A 23,421-nucleotide genomic window follows, 5' to 3' on the forward strand; every position below is an offset into this window, starting at 1 on the left:
TTGATAATAGTTTTTAAATATATTTATTGTTTCTCAGCATGATTCTGAATTTCATTTAGCAAATTCATATTTCTATATTAAAAGAATCTTTGAACTATTAATGAAGCTCAGATTTTATCCCAGGCTAACACATTGAATTTAAATATTGCATAAACATATGACTTATTGTAATGGATAAGATGTCAAGGTCAATTTAAGTCTGATAATTCTGGCTAAGAGAAGTAACATCATGAAAAATGAAGCCTCGCTTGGAAACAAAAGCTAATTAAGAGTTTTTTAATGCCCCAGAGAGAGAAGTGAGCTGAGAGTAGTCACAGTCGGTTTAAGATTGGCAACTCTGTTAGATGTGACAGCACAGTCAGCTCTTCCCACGCAGACACAATCTAGCATCTGGGATGGCAATTATTAGACCTCAGAACACGTCTTGGAAATTGGCCACGTATCAGAGTGCTTGCACAAACAAACCTTCTGGAATTATCATAGTTTTGTATATTAATATTTTATCAATATTTGCATTGCTTTACCTCTTAATTGTAGTTATTGTGGAGAACCAAAAGAGGACTGACTACTATATATATACCTTTAATGATATAGTAAATATAAGTAATATATATACAATTTGTATATAATATGCAATACAATATATTAAATGTAATAATATATATACAGAAACAATTTTTAAAACAATTCTATAATTTTATAATTTAAAATTTTAACAAATTTTTCAGATTTATCATATTTGAGAAATTCTACTAAATTAACTCACAAAACAGGTGAAAAGATCATTTTAGAATAGAATTTAGGAAATTTTTGCATTATAGTAGACATTTGCAATTTTGAGAAATCTTTTTACTGGTCTTCCTGTTCCTCCCACCCTTTTCTCTTCATATCTACTAACCACTAAAGTTTACAGTATTGTTTTTGTTGTGTTTTTATTGCTTGTTTTCTTTCCTGTTATAATTAAAAACCCCAGTAATTGTCTTTTGGTTTCTCACATATTTCACTTAGTAATATTTCTTCAAGCTCCATCCACATTCACACAAAACACAAGAGTTCATCTACTTTCATTGCTGAATATTATTACATCGTATATATCATGACTTCCCTTCTCAGCCATCTTTTGATGATGAGAAACCTATGGAGAGCATATATATAACCTATGTTTTAGTGTTTGTAAATAATATTGCTATAAATTAAGAGGTGCAAATGTTTGTTCTTTCAAACTAGAATAAATTATTCAGAATTATTCCTTAGATCTGTATTGTTGCTGAATCATATTGAATGTCTAGTTTTATTTTATTAAGGTATACAGCAGTGTTTTCTGTTAGAGGAAACTTACCCTGTACCACAAGAGTCCATGAGTTTCTTCTTTGACAACACTTGCTGTTTTCAGATTTTTCAATGTAAGTGATTCGTGAGGGGAGTGTTAGAGGATTTTATTTTTGTCTAACTAAAAGTTAGTGGCAATGAACAACATATTTCATGGGACTATGTCTCCCTTAGAGAAATGTCTAATTACGTATTATGCTCATTGAGTTGCATTTTTTGTTGTTGTTCTTCAGTTTACAATTTATGTATATTGAACAAAAACCCCATGTCAAAATGGAATGTGCAAATATTTAGTCTTCGAGTCAAAAGTTGCCTTTTCTTTATGAGTTGATTTCTCTTGTTGTACAAAATCTTGTGTTTGTTTTAATCTCATTCTTTTCTGCTCTTTGTTTTTCTTCATTTCTGTGGTTCATCTTTCTGTGGTTAATTTCTACTTTTATGGCATTATAGTATTAGAAGTTAATTTGTACAATTTGTACATTTTCTATGCTTGTAAGTTCATGCATGTTTAGTTATGCCCTAATATGTGATCTATCATGGAAAACATCCCAAGTGCATTAGAGGAGAAAGTGTAGTCTTGTTTGGGGGAGATGTAAAGCCCTGTGTATGTCCTATAACCCCAGTTCTCTCAGCTCTTCATTAGGGTTTATATCTCTATTGACATTTCATCTAGATGATCTATGCAGTGACAGCAATCACTTTTAGCACTTGTCTTCCCATTGATCTTCGATTTGCTCAAGTGGGCGCCAGTAACGTCTCCATTTGTCCCTGTCACGTGCTAGTATAGCCCAGAGATAAGTGGCAACAATAGTGGGCTAACTTTTCTCACTTTATTGTGTTTATTTAGATTTGTGAACAGAAACTTTATGAAGTTTGATGAATCTTCATTTGGTCCATAAACATTGTTGACATTACATTAGCGTTTCTTGTTCTACTGTACCCTTGATCAACAAAATGTGTCCCTCATTGTCTCCAATTACTTTCTTTATATTGAATGGGGTTTGGTCTGATATACATCTGGCTATTCCAGAATTGTTTTTTTTTTACCCTCTATTGGCTTGTATGATAGTTTTTAATCCTTTCACTCTTGAAGGAAATTCTGCCTATAAATAAAAGATCCAATCAGTGCCCAAATAACACAACATGCTAGTCTTCAAGTCAGCCAGTCCTTTGGATTTTATTGTTTTACAAGTCCCCATAAGCATATTGGATAATATATTTTGCTTTGTTTCTATTGGGAGATATTTATGGGATTTGATTGCTGGAGATAATGCAGGAACTCACATAAGCAAGGGGTGTGCAGTCCATCTTTGATCAGTATGTTCTATGAGTCTATTCAAACACATCTCTTCAAGAGAATGTGTTTCCCTTTATAAATCATGATTGATACATAACTTAGTAACAAATACTCCTAGAAGAAGTATATTGTAAGGACAAGTTTTCTGAACTCATTATGGGTTTTGTTGAACTGCTTCTCTAATGTACTTAGGTTATCAAAACTCAGTGACTCTGTCTTCCATGATAATGAAATGCCGTATGATCCAGCCACTATAGAGAACAATATGGACATTTAAAAAAAATAGGAATAGAACGACCAAATGAGCCAGCTACATCACTTCTTGGCATCTATCCCCCAAATACAAACACATTGATTCAAAGGGATATATTTATTGCCACACTTAGTAAATAGCCAATATATAGAAGCAACCCAAATACCCAGATACAGATGAATGGATCAAGAAGTTGTACTATATATAAACAATGGCATTCAACACTAAGAAATAGAATACATTGTGCAATTCACAAAGAGTTATATGAAACTACGGACATCAGAATGAGGGAAGACAGAAGAAAAGTGATGGAGACAAAATGATAGAGAAAAGTGATAGAGACTTAAACAGGATGACATTCTCACTATCAAACATAAGAAGTCTATGGAGAGCTAAATTTTAGATTTATCCCAATAATCCTGGTCATTATGCACCCAGATAATAATAATACGTGTGCCTCATCGTGTCATTAAGCGGAGTTCATTCGCCAGCATGGTTTGGCTAGAGCCTGAGGCAACCACAAGCTAATGTCCGAGCTCACAAAGCTGTGCAGAGAAGTGATAAAGGAAAACCTCAAAGAGAGAAGAATAGCAGTGTTGGCTGATGTGGCAGAAGCCAGGAAAAGTATTCGCGATGCTTGTCTGTCCTTCGCCAACTACAAGACCAAGATGACAGCCCTCCGACGTTCTGATGGATCTATCACATGTTTCACAAAAGCAGTGGAGAGGATTATTCACGACTTCTACTCGGATCTCTTAGGCAGCCACATCCACCTGCCCACATACCAAATTCTTCAGGATGGATATGTCATTCCCAACGTCCTCCCTTTCGAAATCCAACACGCCATTTCGTCGGTAAAGATGCGTACAGCACCCGGTGCAGACAAGGTCAGACCCGAACACCTGAAGAATCTGCTGCCAGTACTCGTCAATACACTGGCTCGGCTCTTCACATGCTACCTGTCTAAAGGCAAGGTTCCATCCCAGTGGAAAACCAGCAGGACCATTGTGTTATACAAGAAGGGAGACACACACTACATCAGTTAACTATCGCCCAATCTGCCTGTTGTTTGTCGTCTACAAGTTGTTCACTCGAGTCATCCTGAATAGAATAGGCAGATCACTAGACAAAGGACAACCATGGGAGCAAGCCAGGTTCTGAAAAGGATTCAGCACGATTGACCATATCCACACGATGACCAAACTCATTGAAGTTTCGCAATAGTTCAAGATGCCGCTCTGTCTAACTTTCATCGAATTTAAGAAGGCCTTTAGTTCTGCTGAGATTGAAGTGGTCATCAAATCCCTGGCCAAACAGAGCATTCAAACCCAGTACATCAAAATCCTCCATGAGCTGTATTGTGAATTCACCACCAGGATCTCACCATTCTACAAGGAAGTGATCATTGATGCAAAGAGTGGGGTTCGGCAGGGTTATACCATTTCACCAAAACACTTCAGTGCCACCCTCAAGAACATCATGCGACTGCTGGGATGGGAAGGAATGGGAGTGAAGATAGACAGTCAGCAACTACACCACCTCCGCTTTGCTGATGACATTATTCCCATAACACCAATCATTAGCCAAGTGGCACAAATGCTGGCCAACTTCGACCTTGAGTGTGGAAAGGTCGAACTGCATCTCAATCTCACAAAGACAATGTTCATGAGAAACGGACTAGTTCCTGAAGTTTCATTTGCTCTCAACGGAACAAACATCTCCGAATGCAGCAGTTAATTGTACCTGGGTCGAAAACTCAACATGAGGAACGACCTGACACCTGACTTGCACAGGAGGAAGAGAGCAGTGCTGCACACCTTCAAGAGAGTCAAAGAAGTGGTTAAGAGGATGAAGAATCTCCGGCTCCAGCACGTCTTTTCGACTCCACCATTCTTCCTGCACTATCATACGACTGAGAGACCTGGGTCCTACGAGAACAGGATGAGAACGCTATTCAGGTATCCCAAAGAGGAATCGAAAAAGCTGTGCTTGGAGTATCACATTTCACTCAAGTGAGAGAAGGAATTCAGAGTTCTGACCTCTGTCAATGGTCAAGAATGAGGGACGCTGTCTCATTTGCCAAGGCATCAAAAATCTGATGGGCTGGACACGTAATGGGATTCAGAGCCAACCACTGGATTAGAGCTGTTACCAACTGGATTCCATGAGATGTCAAAAGACCACGTGGCAGCCCACCAAGGAGATGGTCAGACTTCTTCGTCAAAACCCTGAATGAATGATTTAAGGCTCTTCCTGTTCCTGGAACAAGCAGATATCATTGGGCTACACTAGCATGGGACCGGGACAAATGTAGATGTTACCGGCGCCTGCTCAAGCAAATCGAGGATCAATGGGATCACAAGTGATACAAGTGATTAAATACAGTATAAGAGACAGACTCATAAAACAAAGAGATGTACTGGTATTTAAAAAAATTCTTAATGAAATTATGCGGCTTGCTGAGATGTGGCAAGAAGTGGAGGGTATCATGTTTAGCAACATAAGTCAGAGGGACAAGGGCAAATACCAGATTATCTCACTCCTCTGAGGAACATGGAGACAAACAGAGGAATAGACATGACAGCAATAAGCAATGACCAATCTTACATCTTGGAATACAAAACCAATTACCAAGCAGTCAAAATAAACTACATATTTTAAATGAATATGTGCATTTTAAATATCATATATGAGACTTCAAAACCTTTCTGCTTGAGTAAATTTGATTCAGACAATGAAGATGTGGATTGATCAGAATTAGTCACTACCTACTACAGATTCCTCAATAGATTTATATTACACTTAGAATTACATTTAACCACCTAGATTTGGCTCTTTCCAGTTTCATCTGATACCATTTTCATGCTTGCTCATTAATTCTGTTACACATATATTTTTTATTAGTCAAAAAAAACCCCAAACAAAAAGAATGAGGTCTTTTCCAGTTTCACCAACTTGCCTTTATTGCTCTGTCTGCCTGAAAAACATGTTTCCTTTTCTTTTGACCGTTAAACTCACCCTCTGACACATAGACCTATTTTTCAGCCCTTGTTCTCTGGCTATCATTAGGAGCTTATCGTCACGGGGCGATGGCCCTGAGCTGCTGGGGACAGGGCAGAGGCCAGGGCCACACTTGCTGCTCTCTGGCGGTGAGCACGGGACACTGGAGAGCTGCAATTTTGTTTCTTAGATATTTCTTTTCAAATGTCTATGGTCCCTATTGCTTTTTTTAAGCAATTTGAATATTTTATATTTCATCCAAATATATTATCTAAATGGCGTGATGAAAGCTTCATTTTTATCTTTTCACTTGCTCATGTTTAAAAATTTTTATGATTGAATTATTTTAAGTTGAAGTTTACTTGTTTTCTGTATTGTACATCTTGTGTTCTATTAGTAATAGAAATAATCCCAGAGAGAAGATTGATACAAAAAATAAGTTTGCTTTAATTTTGAAACTTCAGCTGAGAATCAGAACCTAGTTTTCATGAGAATTTTCTCAAGAATCTGTCATATTTGGACAAGCTTTATTGTTACTCTCTTGAGTTGATGACCTAATTGTCCCAACTTCCTTCAACAGAAAATCTGCCTTATCAGAGTGCCAACTGTTTACTCTCTGATCTCTTGCAGATACTTGCAGATAATCAATATAACTTGCCTCATACGGACCTACAAGCCATTACTTTGTCATTACACTACCAATAACATTCACCATTAAGTTTCATAAACAGCCTTTACTTCCTTTCTACGACCTAATTATTTTCTTGTGAGTTTAACATTTTACCATTTTCAATTGTTTACTAGATTCATTATTAGGAGACTCACTGTTAATGCTTAAGACCAAGTACTGAAATGCAGTGTTTGCCAACCACCTAATTGATCATAATTTATTATTGTACTTTTTATTTTTTTGTACATATCTCAAATGAAATATATTACATTTCATTATTACAAGTATTAGGCCAGTGTCTATGAGCTGGTGTTTAGAGTGCAACTCAGATCCAAAGCAAGCTTATTAAGAATTGTAATCGTAACGCTAAGATAATAAATAGCAAATAAGGTTCTATAACTCCAAAGATAGAACATATGCCAATAGATTCTGCATCTTGGTAGGTCAAGTAAACACTTAATGGACTGATTTTATCATGAATAAAAATAATAAGATATAAACAAAGATATAAAGTTTGATAAAATAGAAGGAAACAATATGATTAAATAATAAACTGATAAAGTAGAAGAAAACAACCAGAAAGTGATAATTTCTACTTATAGTTTTAAAATATTATTATAATTTGGAATCATAGTTATAGTACAGTGTGTAGGGTGTTTTCCTTGCATACAACAGACTCATGTTCAATCCTTGACAACCCATATGGTCACCTGAACACTATTAGTAGTGACACACTGAGTGCAGAGATCACCGCTGTGCAAGTGAGGTCCCAAAACCAATATATTACATATATGTATATGTATGTATACAATATATTACATATATGTATATGTATTAAAAAACTCTCCAAAAATTGTGGTAAGAATTGTATATATTACATAATATTAGAGAAAGAATGTTCCCTCTATATATTCTGACTACACCTTTTGGAGAGATATTTTTTAAGTTGAATATACAACAATTTTGAGTGAACTTCCAGTATTGATAAATTTTGCCATGCAGAATTTCTAATTTTCTGTGCTCCCATATGCTTATTTTTGCTTCTGTTTCATTTGCAAAAGATATCATGTAATTCAAAAACCCTTTGAAGTTCATATTTTCCACGTGTTCTTTGTGGATTCTGATCTTATCTCAAAATCTTTGATCCCTTTGGATCTACTTTTGTGTAGCATGTGAAATATGTATCCAGCTTCTCTTTTTTTTTTAACATTTGATCATCCAGTTTTCCCAACACTATTTATTGAAGAGACTGTGTTTACTCCACTTCATGCACCAGTCTCCCTTGTTGAAAACCAGCAAATCTGGGGATTTGCTCTAGAATAGTTGGTTCTAACTAACTGGTTAGAGAAACTTTCCTGTATTCCAGTGCGATGCTGTTTTGATCACTACAGCTTTATAATATAGTTTTAGATTGGGTGGTTAGATACTCCATGTTTTTGCTTCTCAGTACAGCTTTGGCTATTTGAAGTGCTTTATGATTCCATACAGTCTGTATTTTGATTGTTCTGAATCTATGAAAAATGTTATCTGTATTTGGACGGGGGTTGCACTGAATACATAATAATTTAGATAATGTAGTCATTTTGAGAACACTGATTCTTCCCATATATGAGCATAGAAATTTTTACCGTGTCCTTATATCATCTTTTATCTTTTTATTAAGTGACTTATAGTTTTCAAGGATTAGACTGTTAATTCCTAAATACTTGATGTATTTGAAAACTATTCTGAATGGAGTAGATTTTTTTTATCTTTTTCTCTTCCAACTTATTATTTCCTTATAGAAATTCGACAGATATTCATGTGTTGACTTTGTAGTTGGCTACTTTGTTGTATTGGTTTACTTTTTCTAAGAGGCTTTAAATGCATTTTTGGGTCATTATCATCACCATCATCATCACATCATCATCATCATCATCATCGTCATCATCATCATCATCATCATCATCACGTTGATCATCAGTTTTCTAGAGCGGTCTCAGTAACATCTCCATTCATCCTAGCCCTGGGTTTAGAAGCCTCTGTTTATTCGTCCTTCCCAATGGTGCCACATTGAGGCTCTTTCAGAGTCAGAAGAATGAGACCAATCATTGTTACTGGTTTTGGCATATGAATACACCACGGGGAGCTTGCCAAGCTCACCAATGCGGGCACGAAACTCTCGGTAACTTTCCAAGTTCTCCGAGAGGGAGAACTAGGCTACAAGATGTTGCTTCCAGGAGCTTGGTTTTATAGTCTCTGGATGTTGGCTATTGATGGGATTACACAGCGCTGGTGGCAGTTTCTGGGTGTGACCGCCTAGCTACTGGAAAATGGGGGATCTGGGCAGAAGAGGCCCAGTCCCTATCTGAGCAGGCTTGGAGGTCTCAGCCCCAGGTCCCTCACACCTGGGTTCTTCTGCCGGTTCCTTCATGCGTGAGGCTCATCCGAACATGTGGAGAGGGGCCTTGAGCATGGCTGTGGCTGGGTTCTGGAGGGCTTCTGCTGCAAGAGCTCTGCTCAGGGCGGGGAGGGAAACTCAACCCAAACCCTCCGAGGGGCTCCAGTGAAGACAGCCAGGTGCGGGAGCAAGAGACTGCACTTTTGAGTAATTTATGTATATTCTAATGTTATCTGCAAATAATGAAATTTGATTTTCACTTTTCTAATTTGTATAACTGTAAGATAACATTGGTTTGTCCTTTCTGCCTTGGCTCAGGGAGCTTAGGTTTATTGGGTTGCTCCCATCACAGTGCTCCTATTCATCTGTGTTTATTTGTGACCTCTTTCTTTGGGCTCTGTTGACTTGTAAATACTGTTTTTCTCTTCCCCTTAAGACCCTTGCATACTTAATTCAGAGCAATGTCCTTTCTGTATGGACACAGGAAAACTGTTAAACAGACATGCTTTTGTAACAGTAGTTAATTGACACTGAATGGTATTTACCTCTGGGAATCTGTTCTCTCAACCTAAACACCAGTTGCCCTTACTTTCTAGCACCCCAAAAGCAGGGTCTAGATGAGGGACTGAATGGACCCAGAGCAAGCTGTATTCTATGTGCTACACTGGCATCGAAATGAGCCTGATCAAAATGCCATAATGCTTAGCTATAAGTTAAGAGCATGGTCATGGACAAATGCTGTCACAATCCAAAAAGCAATAACTAGATTCGGACCCTGCTAGGGTTCAGAAATATTAATCTGGCCTGAGCACTCTAGTCCGAGTCTGTGGCGAGATGTTCCCAGGAGAGCCAAGCCTCAATGTATCTCTTACTGTGTCCATGTAAAATAAGTAATATTAAGAAGTAGAATTATGCTGTTAATTAATACGTTAATTAAGTTATTGGACTCTGGAGAAGAGGAACAACATTCCTAGGTGCTGTTTCTGCCCTTGAGCCTGATGGGCAGTCAGCATGGGCTTTCTTATGTTGATTTTGCTACCAGACTGTGTGCAGCACCCACCCCCAGTGCTGGGGAGTTGGAGAGAGAGGAGAGCGTTGGAGGGAGATGAGAGAGAGACCAGGGCAGCAAGATGGAGCGCAGAGAGACTAGCAAGGGGGACAGAGGGAGAAGAATGCAGAAGAATGCAGGAACAGGCGCGTGGGGGGAATGAAATAAACGGCAACTGATCAGTCAGCCGGCTTTGCCCTTGTTTCCTCTCCATTCACCCCAAGGCCAGGCTGCCCTGCTGGGGAAGCTGCCGGGACCAACCAACCTGGACAGGAGGGGGATTGCCTCCAGGGCCTCCCTACCTGCCCGGAGATTATGCACGTGACTCACCTCTGCATCTTGCTGATTGCTGTTGCTAGGGTGCCAAATGCTGCATTGAGCAAAAGCAAGAACGCCAGACGTCCTTGCCTTACACCTCATCTCAGGTGGGGAGACTTTCAGCTTGATAACTTTAGAATTATACTGGCTGTTTTTATAGTTACTCATTATAATCTTGAAGGATCTACCACCTCTGCTTTGTTTCCTAATCCAGCAATTCTATACCTTTTGATGAGAAAGTTTAGTCCATTGGCTTTTATGAACATTAAGGGCCATATTACAACTTATATGAGTGGAGCCATTGCTTCTGGAATAGAAAAGACTCACACAGGACAAAGTAAAATGGTAGAATAGGGGCCAGGAGGATAGCAGAGTGGGGGGCAAGTTTACCTTGCATGTGGCTGACCTGGCTTCCATCTCCCTGTCATCCCATGTGATCCCCTGAGCACTGCCAGGAGTAATTCCTGAGTACAGAGTCAGGGGTAATCCCTGAGCATTGTAGGGTGTGACCCGAAAAGCCAAAAAAAAAAGTTAGAATAATTTTAGGAAAAACATGCCTAAGTTATTCTAATAATCTGATTTTTAGAATAAACATAAGTTAACAAGAAAATCCATGCAAAAGTATATGACCAAGCAATAAAAAACAATGAACTATTAAAACACAGGTTTGTTTCATAATGTCTCTAAAGGCTAATGTTGAATGAAAAAGTCTTATACAAAGAATATATACATAGATATAGAATAATTCTATTTATATTGAACTTTTAAGACAAAAGACTATACTAGGGTAAAGTCAGAACAGAGTTTTCCACAAAAGAGAAAAGACAGGAATTTGCGAAGTGATGGCAAACTTTCAGTAGTGGACAAATATTCTGTATCATGAAAGATTTTGAAGGGTATACATAGTCAAAACTCAGCAAATTGTTAAGAGGAATTTCAGCTTTTGTTCTACATACATTATAAATGCAAGGAGAATATATGTATATATATATATATAAGCATTCAATATCAGTGATACTCATGTCAAGGTAATTAGGGGGAAGTCTACAGATTATTTCAATTCATTTTGAAATATGTCCCAAAAAGATTCTGTTTCCATAACTCGAACCAGAGATAAACAGACACATAATAAAATGAGAATTGTGAAAGTTAATTAATTAAGAAATTAGATTAGAGGCATTTTGGATGCACTGAATTTTTTTCTCTATATTTTAAAATGTTTATAACTTTGATTAAAAAAATCTATTTGGAACCCCTTACTCCTTACCAAATTACTACCAAAAGGAGCCAGAAACAAAGGTAGAACTGGGGGATTATGTTCCACAGAAAAACAAAAATAAAGTCTTTTTTTTTCACTAAAGAATGTAGTTGATACTAACAGAACAAAAGGCGGCTGCTCAGGGGAGGAACAGTGGAGAAGTCCCAGTCACCCCCACAGGGCACCGCACTCCCCTGGAAGGCTGAAATCGGAAGGAGGAATACCAAGTTTCTTCCCATCTCTTGTTCTTCCACCTTTCATTAGTATTCCTGATGGACTAGGTTCAATTCACTTTTGGAAATGTAATTGGTAAGGGTTCGTTATCTGTGATACAAGGAAGAGAAAAAAGTTAGGGATGGAATGAAGGGAACAAGCAAATAATTAGTTCACTTCTATAATACATTTTAATATTTTGCATCTTTAATCATTATTGCAGAAGCATGTATTATTAATAACTACTTCAACATTGAACTATAAACTGCTTAGCAGAATATTTAGTAAATTGTGAGTTCAGGTAAAATCCTTATTCTTTTCCAGGGCTGGAGGACGTTTCATTCATAACTTTTTTGGATAATATTGGTTCACCCACACTGGAGATACAACTCGAGTGAGTTTATCTTACACAGGAGTGATTGACCCATCATAAATATTCACTTCCTTTTGTATTTATTGTATAGAGATATGTAAACAATATACTTTAAGAAATGCTGGAAATCTTGTTTTCTGATCCTAAATCAAGATGAATGGGGTTGGTTTTGTCTGCTAGACAATTCCGTGATTCTCCACATTTTGGCAACCTGACTTTCTGCTGAGGTTCACAGGGCACAAAGGAAGGTTGTATTAGGAAACAGGAAATGTCACTGACAATCACAACTAAGCCCTTCTCCATAATTGCATGTAAAAGAGAGTCTTACCTTTGCTTGCACAATTTAATAAAATAGAGCTGCTTGGTCCTCAGTTTTCTTGAAACTCTCATGTGTATATTTCTTTAGCAAAACCCTGATGAGGAACAAAGAAGTGTCTGGAGTTGAATCCCAAAGAGTAAGCACAAAATAAAATGTAGTGTGCTGTTTTTGTTATCGTTGAGTAATATTATAAACATCATTGCTATATTTTTACAAATTCCCAAATTGCATGGTTATTTAAATAAGTCTGTAAAGGTATATCCCCAACACTATTGTTAAGAAGAATAAAAGAGTGATGGCACCCATTTATTTTCAAACTAAAGTCTTCCACTATTATTTTGGATTGGTAGTGTATGTCCTTTCTCTGATACTTTTTTTACAGAGAAGGAATGCAGGTTATTTTGAGAAGCACAATTAATAGCAAAGGATGCCATAGAAACTGCAAATAGCAAGAGGAAAAATAGTGGCAAAATTATAAAAACACCTAACCCATCTCCTAGATCGCATTTTGCTAATAAAATGCTGATGGTACTCTTCAGTACGCTTCATGTAGTACAGGGTGTGACCTTACAAACCATTGTTTTACTTTTCAATTTTTTTTTCTTTATGCTGAGTGGATAAATAAATTGACCTAGTAGCTGACCATCAAAGTAGCTTCCTATATTCTAAATATAAGAAAACAGTTTAGATGAGCTCTTGTTCCTTAAAATTAATTTGATCTTTACATGTGAGAATTTCAACACCCCAGTTCTTAGTTTCCTGTTTTGTAGAAATTTTACTCACAAATTCATAAGCATTCTTCTGAGTTGATTTTAATCATAATATTTAAAGTCTAAATCTATTTATCTCTATTTTGGGGCTACATACCACTGTTCTCAGGGTTTACTCCTGACTCGGTGCTCAGTAATCCTTCTTGAGGCACGGGAGGGATCTATGTGTTGATATGGATTGAGCCACAGTTGGCCCGATGTGAAAGGAAACTACCCTACCCGCTGTACGAGTGCTCTGGCACCTACATCTCAATGTTCCATATGAAGAATTACCAGTAATGTATTTATGTTTCAATTGCATGAAAATATAAAGTTACTTTCAATTTTCATGAAAATATTCTGGAATTAATTCTATTACATAGTTAGTCTAATCAAAGTGCAGAGCAACGCTCAAAATGAAATTCAATAAATATTTAATATATATTTAAAATACTCTTCTGAAGATAAGTTTTAAAAAGCCAAATTCAGAACTTACTAATGCAAATTAAATTCATAAGCCTGTCAAAATAACTACTAACACTATTTACTTTTCTTCCCTGATCATTTTTTGGGGCAACAGCCAGAGATATTCAGAGGCTATTACTGGCTTAGTGACCCTGGTGATTTGGGGGAAGCTATGGGATACTCAGAATTCAACTTAAGGACTCACAGGTTAGACAAGTGCTTTACTGTGGGGCCACAGCCTGACTCTATTTTCTCCTTTTATACATAAAACTAAATTAAATTTCTTTTGTTTGCTAAACAATGGGATGTAGGTGAAATGATGTGTCATTTACAGCCATGCTCACAACCCTCACACATAAAATAACAGATCAGTTTTCTTTAAAAATGACTAGAGAAAGAACACACTCTCATAATTTAGGAGACTGGAGTTGAGGATTTTAGAGCCTCAGTATAGAGTATGCTATTTTTTTATATTTAAGAATTAACTTATTAGGTAATGTCATTTATATTCCATTTATCAAGCCAATAGATATGCTTAATGTAACTGGTGTATTAGGTAACTGAATTTTGTCATCATAACATTGATTTAATTAATACAATATAGCAAAAGTAAAATAAGTCAATTCCTGTAATATTAAAGTCATTATCTATCTTAAGGGAAAGAGATAAACAGAATTCATTTCAATTGATTTCCTTTGTCGAAACCAACCTCAATTGTACTTGTATATATCTAGCATCAGAGTTTGTTCTGCAATGCCTTTCAATAACTTATGAGTAAACTTCTTTAAAAAGGAGAGTTGCTCGAGCAGACCCCAATAATGTCTTCACCCATCACTGTCACATGGTAGTGTAGCCCAATGGCGTCTGCTTGCTCCAGGAACACAGAGAGCACATTGTTGTTACTGTTTTTGGCATATCAAATACGCCATGGGTAGCTTGTCAGGCTCTGCCATGCGGAGAAAAAATAAAGTAACAAATTAATAAAATTTTAAAAATAAAATTAATAAAGTAATTAATAAATAAATCATTCCTCCAAGGCAAAGAGATGGGGGTTTCTTTGCAATGTTGATAGTGCCTAAAGTAAGCCAGGGTTTCCTCAATTCTGGCATAATCCATAGTGTGCCATCATTCTTATAACTCTTGTGGGACTTCAAAGGGAAGCCAGCGGAACTTGGGGCTCCAAGATATTAGCTCTGCGGTGAGCTATGAAGTCATCTGGAGACTCCAGCAGGGCAGAAACTGTGAGAGGCTGCCTTGTTAGTTTGCACATAGGCTAAAATCTCAGAGTCTTCACAACTCTTGATGGTCTTATTCAGGTGTGCGTGTGTGCGTGTGTGTGTGTGTGTGTGTGCACATTCATGAGTAAGAGAGAGAGAGAGAGAGGGGGAGAGAATGTTTTGAACTAAATGCAGGTACTGTGTTTCTTCATATTCACACACTCAGTCAGACTCTATTCTCTTGTCACTATTGTGATACTTCTTCCTCCTACATCTCCTACATGCTCACAAAGATAGGGAGTTTCTGGAAAATTATGGTCAAAACAGATTTTAAGGAGTTGGAGGCACACCCAGTGTGTTACTCAGGAATCATTTTGGTTGGCTAAGGTATATATGCAGACCTGGAATTGAACTTGGTCTCACAGGAGCAAGGCAAGTGCCCTACCATCATTCTGGCCTCTAAACAGTAATCTTAAGAACAACTTTTTAAGCATGAAAATAAAAATATAATGATAGTGATGATGCTGAAAACTTATTAGACTTTGTATGTAATAATCATTATTTTAATTATTTTTGTTTTAAATATTTTAAACAGTGCCACTGCAGATAGTTAGGACATTGCTTGTTGATAATTATTTTGTACTTACGGAACTATGTACAGTATAGATAGATAGATAGATAGATAGATAGATAGATAGATAGATAGATGATGGATAGAGATAGATAGATAGATAGATAGATAGATAGATAGATAGATAGATAGATAGATAGATAGATAGATAGATAGATAGATAGATAGATAGATAGATAGATAGACAGATAGATAGACAGATAGATAGACAGAGGTATCGGCATGAGAATATTCTAGTAAGGTTCAACATTTAAGTTGGTTCATAGCTTGTGCTTTGTGAGCTGACAGTTGCCAGAGAAGGGACACCTTTTTTCGGGCGTCCTTCATAAGGGCTCTCTATTTATTGCACAATGAAGGCTCTGGCTTCAGAACCTGGTCATTTTACACTTAAGAGTTCAGCATATGAAAATCTAGGAGGACACCTTTATACCCGAACACCTGCAACAACTATATACATGGAGGACACCAGATGCCGCCTTGTGCCAGATATTTAGATGTCATGATGTACTAAGTTGTTAGCCTGCCTCAAAGTTTCTATGACATCCTGAATGAAAATGAGGTAAGTGATGGAAAATTTGGACTTATTGCTACTTTAAATTTTCTGGTGAAGTGGAGAGATTGATAAATCACTGAATTATAGAAAAATTAGTAATATCCAAAATTGTTTTACTTGATAATAATAATAGATATTATGTGCCATTGTCTTATATTTTAATAATTATAACTAGACTTAAAATAAGGGTGGAACTCTCAATACTTCTTGTGGCAGATATGTAAGATATATGACAGTTCAGATACAATATAATAAAGGATGCTTTCTTCCTATGATGTTTAATATGATGTAAGATACAGTGGAAATTGTTTTGTTTGATCTTTAATTTTTAGTCTACTTAATTTAATTTAGTTGCTATCTAACCACTTATTCTTTATGTTTTATTTGAAAATACATAGATACAAGGAACCAGGACCTTCTCTTGAGCTAAAATTTGCTTCTATAACATATAAAATACCAAAAGACTTAGATCATCTGTATCTAACAACCTACTGATTTCTGTTCGAGGATTCTGACAAAATCATAGGGTCCTATGTCTCCCTTGAGAGAGTTTTTATTCTCTCAGTCACCCACAATAGGCTCAATTGTGCAATGATTCGATCTTTTCTTTTGCTCTCCTTCTGATAATTTTTTTAAATACTGTGTATTTGGTTTATATTTGATCTTGAGTTTAGATTAAATTTCTTAGTGTTATATTACATCGACTTCTTTTGCCTCTGTTAACTTTGTTTTTCTACATCTGTTGTTGGGTTCTGATTCTGTTGTCACACTTTGTGGTCCCAGGTTTGATCAACATGGCATCTCGAGCACCACAAAGTGGAACCCTAGAATAAAATAAAAATGTAAGTTAATACAATAAATAATACAAGCAGACAGAAAAATCATTGAGCAGCCTCAGCTCGGTCATTACACCGAGAATAAAAGAATAAATCACTATAAATCACATAGTACTACTGTCAAACCATACGAGAAACCCTCAGGACTATATTTAGGGTTTTATATATTTCTCATTCTAAGCTCTGTCTTGGGCTGGAATGACAGCACAGCGGTAGGGTGTTCACCTTGCACGCGGCGGACCCGGGTTTGATTGCTCCTCCCCTCTCCATGATCCTGGCAAGCTACCAAGAGTATCTTGCCCTCATGGCAGAGTCTGGAAAGCTACTCATTGCATATTCAATATGCCAATAACAGTTACAAACAAGTCTTACAATGGAGACGTTACTGGTGCCCACTCGAGCAAAATAGATGAGCAACGGAATGACAGTAACATATAATAATAGATTGCTTGACATTATTACACCAAAATATCCTATTCTCATATTAACAATCTTTCTTCCTCTTGATGGTTAAGTTATATACTTTTTTATTTTAGGGATCAACACCGGGCAGTGAACAAAGATTATTTCTGGCAGTATCAAAGAACTACTTGTGGTGTTAAAGTAAGGATTGAACCTGGTTAGTTGTATGCAAGGAAGGTGACTTAACGTTTGTACTATCTCTCTGGCCCCTTAACTTATGCTTCTTATCTTACTTTATCTCAGCTTATAGACCTAATGTTTAAGAAACTTTTGATAGTACTAATCTCAATATAATTCTCATCATAATATCAATTACATTGTTCACAGCAAAATTTTATTTCATTTAATTGGATCAGTTCAAACTGATTAATAGAAATTCTTTACAGATCTCTAAAATATATATCTTTCCAGAATTTTACATTAGGTTAAAGTTTTCTGATTTCTATTAAATTTAAACTAGTCATAATATATCCAAATCCATCAAAATTGTTTCAGTGAAAAAAATGGTACATGTCATAATGTGTTTGAACTTTGTAAGTGATGAGAACACATTCTCCTTCTCTGAACTGCTAAAAAGATGTTAAAATACACACAGTGTCTTTTGGGAAAGGAATTCATTCAAACATAATCATCGTACTATTCAGAAAACTATCCTTTTATTTTATTCTTTTGTGGGTACGCCCAGAACCTGGCTGTGTTCTGGGCTTTTCCCTAGTTCTGCACTCAAGGCCCATTCCTGGAGGTGTTTAAGGACCATGTGTTCTGTGGGAATCTATTCCTATGGCTTACATACAAGACAAGCATTAACCCCCAAACTGTATCTCCCATCAAAAGCACAGCTTCAGGGGAGAAACAGGACACACCACACAAATCACATTGTTATTACTTGTGGATTTCACATGGTTAATTTAATTCTCTTCTGTTGCTTTTGAAAGAGTGAGAGATAATCAGATTGTGTGTATGTGTGTGTGTGTGTGTGTGTGTGAATGCGCGGTCACACGTATGTGTAGTTTGTATCTGTGTTTCAAATTAGATCATGAAGATATTCCAATAGCTAACTGGGATGAAAGAAAGTAGAATTTCCCTGGTGAGGCTTCTTCATCTATCCAGAACAAATGTCTATTTCCATAAATTATAAAATCACTCAAAAAGTCATGCCCTGGTTATCAGAAATACCCCCATCTGATTATAAACAACTCACCCCTGATGAAGAAACACAGGAAAGACGACAGAATAAAAGTAATCTTGACACCAATACTGCCTTGCTTTCCCGTGGCTGTCCCGGGTTCTAGCCCCAGTGTTCCAGAGGGTCTCTTGGGCACTGCCTGGAACAATTCCTGAGCACACAGCCAGGAGTAACCCCTAAGCATCGCAGGTTGTGGCCCCAAACCAAACTAAACTGAAAAGCAGATACTGCTGGAACAACTGCACAACTTTATGTGAGAAAAAGCAAACCAAAAATAGAGCCTTGACAGTGTTTTTACATATTTTACGATACAAGGCTCAAAATCTATCACAGCCTTAAGTGTACAATGCCAAACTATAGAAGACCTGGAACACATAAAGAAAAACCCCAGACCATTGGACCTGGACATATTTTTCTTTTCTTTTCTTTTTAACTTTCCGAACCAAGGTCAGGAACTGGCTCCTCCCAGGGATTCTCAGCCCGCCCCCGCGGTGCCCGTCAGACCTTAGGTGTTAGGAACCCCAGGTCACCTGGGTGGTGCCAGGACTTCCACGGCTACAGGCTACACAGTTTCACTGGGGACTAAGTGCCCACCATGAAACAAAGGTCGCCTTAAGTTCTTAACAATGTTTCCAGACCCAGCTTTTTGAAACAAACTTGGGTACCTGCCTAACCAGTAGTGGGGGGGAAGCCTCTTGGCCACACTGTAACAACACCTTCTAACGCTCCTCCTTCTTTGTCCCCCTGGCCTTAGATTATTTCTACACACCAGCAGAACCGCTCTCTCCCACGCTAAGGACCCTCCGTGTCTGCACAGATCCGCAGAGCTCTAGGGTCTGTCTCTTCTGTGAGACGCCTGTTCTCGCTGATAAGCTTCTGGCCACTGGTTCCCTGTTGTGTCTTAGCACATCACACTTAATTTTGGGGCCGGCTGTGATCTTCCATGATCTTCCTGCGTATCTTTGCACAAACCCCTCTTTCAGCCGCTCTGTGACTGCCCTGGCATGCTGACGGAAAAGCCTCATAAGCAATCATACTGCACAATCAAGCAATAGATTCCTGTTAAATATTTTTGCAATTTTTTATTAGTGAATCACCCTGAGTTAAAAGACAATTTTCAAAAGTTATCTTAGCTTGATCATTTGGAGAATATTCATTTGAATTAATAAATGAAGGAGTGACCATGATATGGCGACTGTGTCTATACAAAATAACTAGTATTAAGATGTTGATTGAGTGTTTGGACTGAGGAAAGGAGAAAAACACCTTAAAAGGTATTTTGCCTGCTGGCAGTCAGGAAGGGCTTTGGAATGCCTCTAGGTGGTGTTTCCTTTGAGCCTGGGGGGCCCTCGGAAGGGCTTTCTTATGCTGATTTTGCTGGGTATAGCTTGGGCCCAGAGAGACAGGAAAAGGGGCATAGACTAGTGAAAAGAGAGAATCCAGAGATCTGGGATGGAAGAATGAGGAGCTAGGAAAGAAGAGTGTGTGAGATAAGAGAGAGAGAGAAGGAGGGAGAGAGGGAGGGAGAGAGAGACAGAGAGAGACAGAGAGAGATTGAATAAACAGTAATTAATGAGCAACTGGCCTGGTCCTCGTTCTTCCTTCACCTGCCCATTGCCTACAGCCGTCCGGATTCTGTCCTTACACAGTGCTCGAGAGCACTGAACGTGGGCCGTGAGAGAGAGCTGCCCGGAGAGCCTGTGAACACACATCCCTCATGCGCGGGGCTAGTTCTTTACAGTCAGAGAATTTTATTTTTTCAAAATTATCTTTTTGGGCATTATTTATCATATATTTAATCATATATTTAATGCTTAATGTATATAAAAGTGACATCCCTAATTTTTCAATTTCCTCTGTATTGATAAGCAAATCACTAAAATAGAAGCCCAATTCTATATGTAATGACAGTACATATACAAATGAGTGTTATGATTTTTCCTGAGAGGGAAAAGTGATTTTAATGTGTCTGTACATAAAAAATATAAATAATTTAACATGTATTTATATTACAGTTTAATTATGAAAGTTTTTGTGCTATCAGTTCTCTTGTATATATTTAAATAATGGATTATTTATTATTTTTAGTGGGTGTTTAGGTTTGCCCATTTTAACAATTATTTTAATGCTTCACATATAGAGAATAAGGAATAATTGTAAATAAAAGGATAATATAAGTAAATTGTCAATATGATAGTATGTTAACACACTTATTGTCAATAAGTCAATAAGAAATTACTTAACTATCATAACAGGAAGGTCAAAATTAAAAACAAGCCTATGTTTTTGTGTTGTGTTGTTTTCATTTTGTAAGCGCTAGCAGTGTTCAGGGGTCACTCCTGACTCTGCTCGGGCATCGCTCCTGGAAGCCATCGGGGACCATATAGGACCCAGGGATTGAACCCAGGTGGGCAGCATGGGAGACAAGCACCTTACCTGTGTACTTTTGCCCCGGGCCTGACAATCACTCGTATTTCTTGACTATTTCTGCCGGTCACCCTTCTGTAGGAGAACATGCTGTGTAGAGAATGCCATGGGATTTGGGGACACAGCGGCTCCACGTCCTTAGCTGCTGGAGCAGTGCAGGTGGGCGCAGACACGTCCTGCAGGGGACACCTTGTGTGGCCGCGGGCAGCTGCACTGCCCCTTCCTGAGCACGAGGCCGGTCTTCAGACAGCGGCTGTCCACGCTCCTGTGGAGGGTCAGCACGGAGGGGGCGATGCTGCAGGGCGTCCTGCCTCGCTGGCACGTGTCCGACGCTGCGCCTTCAGAGCAGCCTGATGCTGCGCTTGGCCGGAGCAGGAGCTCACGGGCAAAACAGAAGTTTGCGGTGCTCTGAGGCACCCCCGGCCTGTGGCCACACGGGCTGAGTTAAAACATCTGAGTTTTGTGTAGCGTCCATGAGTTGGGCTGCATAAATCCACAATTAATCTCCTTGCTAAAAGAATCCTTGTTTTCAAAGCACCTACTAGCTGCTGAGAATATAGTGGGTCGCAAAACTGAGAAGGCCCTGCCCCCTAGTGGAAAGAGGAAAAACAGCATGAAATCGCGAAGTGAAGGTGCCAGACTGGCTCTAGGCTAGTCTCAATCTTTTCTTGCTACCCAAGAACACATCTTCACAAGTGCTGTAGGTCCAAGTGTAAGTGAAAATCTCAGCGTGAATAATTTTAAATGTTTTTCTTTATTTTGAAGGAGTATGAACCCTTTCAATTTATTGTTTAATATTAATCTATCAATAGATTTAATAGGAGATGTCATTTTGTGAAAAAGATTTCCCTCTCCTTCTTAGTTTTGAGGCTATAGATTTTTTCCCTTTATCACTTCATTCTTTTGAAATATATTCCATAAAAAATCTATCCACAAGTATCTAATTATTATCATGCTGAAGGTGTGAGAGAAAGGGACTTTGGGAAGATGCTGGAGCCAACTTTGTGGCTCTGGGGTGGGGACCTTGAAGTAAAACAAGCATAAGACAAGAAGTTTGATATCGCTATAAGAAATATGTTCACATAAAGAGTATCAAATTAACTCATAAACTGTTTTTTCTAAAATATATACTTTAGCCTAAATTGTACTTTCAAGAAAAATTGAAGGTATCAAATGAACATAAAGTTCTAAATTTTTGTTATCAAATATATTTATTTGATTAAAAATGTACAATATATTATATTAAGCATAAGCCTATTCATAGGAAAGTGATAAAAAGTAAGAAACAAAAAATGAAAACAGTTCAAATTATAATTACTAAATATAAGGAAATATTCACCATTTATGTACCCTATTAAAATTGTCATTTGAGGGTTGGAGTGATAGCACAGCGGGTAGGGCGTTTCCCTTGCACGCGGCCGACCCGGGTTCGATCCCCGGCATCCCATATGGTCCCCCAAGCACCTCCACGAGTAATTCCTGAGTGCAAAGCCAGGTGTAACCCCCGTGCATCACTGGGTGTGACCCCCCCAAAAAAGAAACCTCTGAATAAAATCTATTTAAAATAAATAAATAAATAAATAAATAAATAAAATTGTCGTTTGAAAAAAGAAAACTACAGACTTACCTATGTGCATAGCATAAGGAGGGTCTTTAGATGAAATATTTCACCCAACAATAGCTTCCTTTCGTGTTTATTTGGGGGCTACCCTGGAGATACTCAGGGCTGAAGCCTGGCTCTGGGCTCAGATGAGATTCCTAGCTGGCTAGGGAGCAGACAGGGTGTCATGACCAAATCTGGGCCCACCAAGAGCGAAGCAAAGACTAGTCTCTGTACTATTTCTTTGGTACCAACATTGAAATTTTGATTTCCACAAAACAAAGCTAGAGTTTTTACTGTTAGATGGATGATCATTGAAATACTAATCACCAAGACTTATAGCTTTAATTCTAGAAAACCGTAAGTGAATGTCATTCAAGAGACTGTTTTAGTAACCTGATAAATTTTCTCTTCAACACTCAACATTGTAGATACAGTTGATAGATTTAACAAATGAACCATGCTATGTTCTATTCTACTGTAACAGGTAGACATTAATACTGTGATACATATAGAATTGCTGGTATTTTGCCTTGCAGCTATAAACAGGATTACTAATAGGTTAAAAAAAATCATCAACTCTAATCGGCATCATGCTCATGGCTGGACTCCACAGGCTCAGAACAAGCCTCAGTAAATCTGTTGAAAAACTCAAGTATATGGGTTTTCTGACCAAAACCTCCAGCCTCCCACTGAGTCAGGGATGAGCAACCTCCCCCATGTCCCTGTTCTTCCTAGAGCCTGGCAGTCATACCTATGAATTGCCTCTGGCGCCATATAACCTCATTAACTGTCTATGATCCAGAGACTCATAAATAAATCTTAAAAGATATGAAC

The 23,421-nt window shown here is 37.8% G+C and overlaps 1 pseudogene; it reads right to left on the reverse strand.

Annotated features, from left to right (window-relative positions):
- The window catches only part of LOC101540328 (obg-like ATPase 1), a 75,128-nt pseudogene extending 54,055 nt beyond the window's left edge, over positions 1-21,073 (reverse strand).
- Between the last annotated feature and the right edge of the window lie 2,348 nt (positions 21,074-23,421).

This window comes from Sorex araneus, chromosome 5, assembly GCF_027595985.1.
Source record: "Sorex araneus isolate mSorAra2 chromosome 5, mSorAra2.pri, whole genome shotgun sequence".
NCBI lineage: Eukaryota > Metazoa > Chordata > Mammalia > Eulipotyphla > Soricidae > Sorex > Sorex araneus.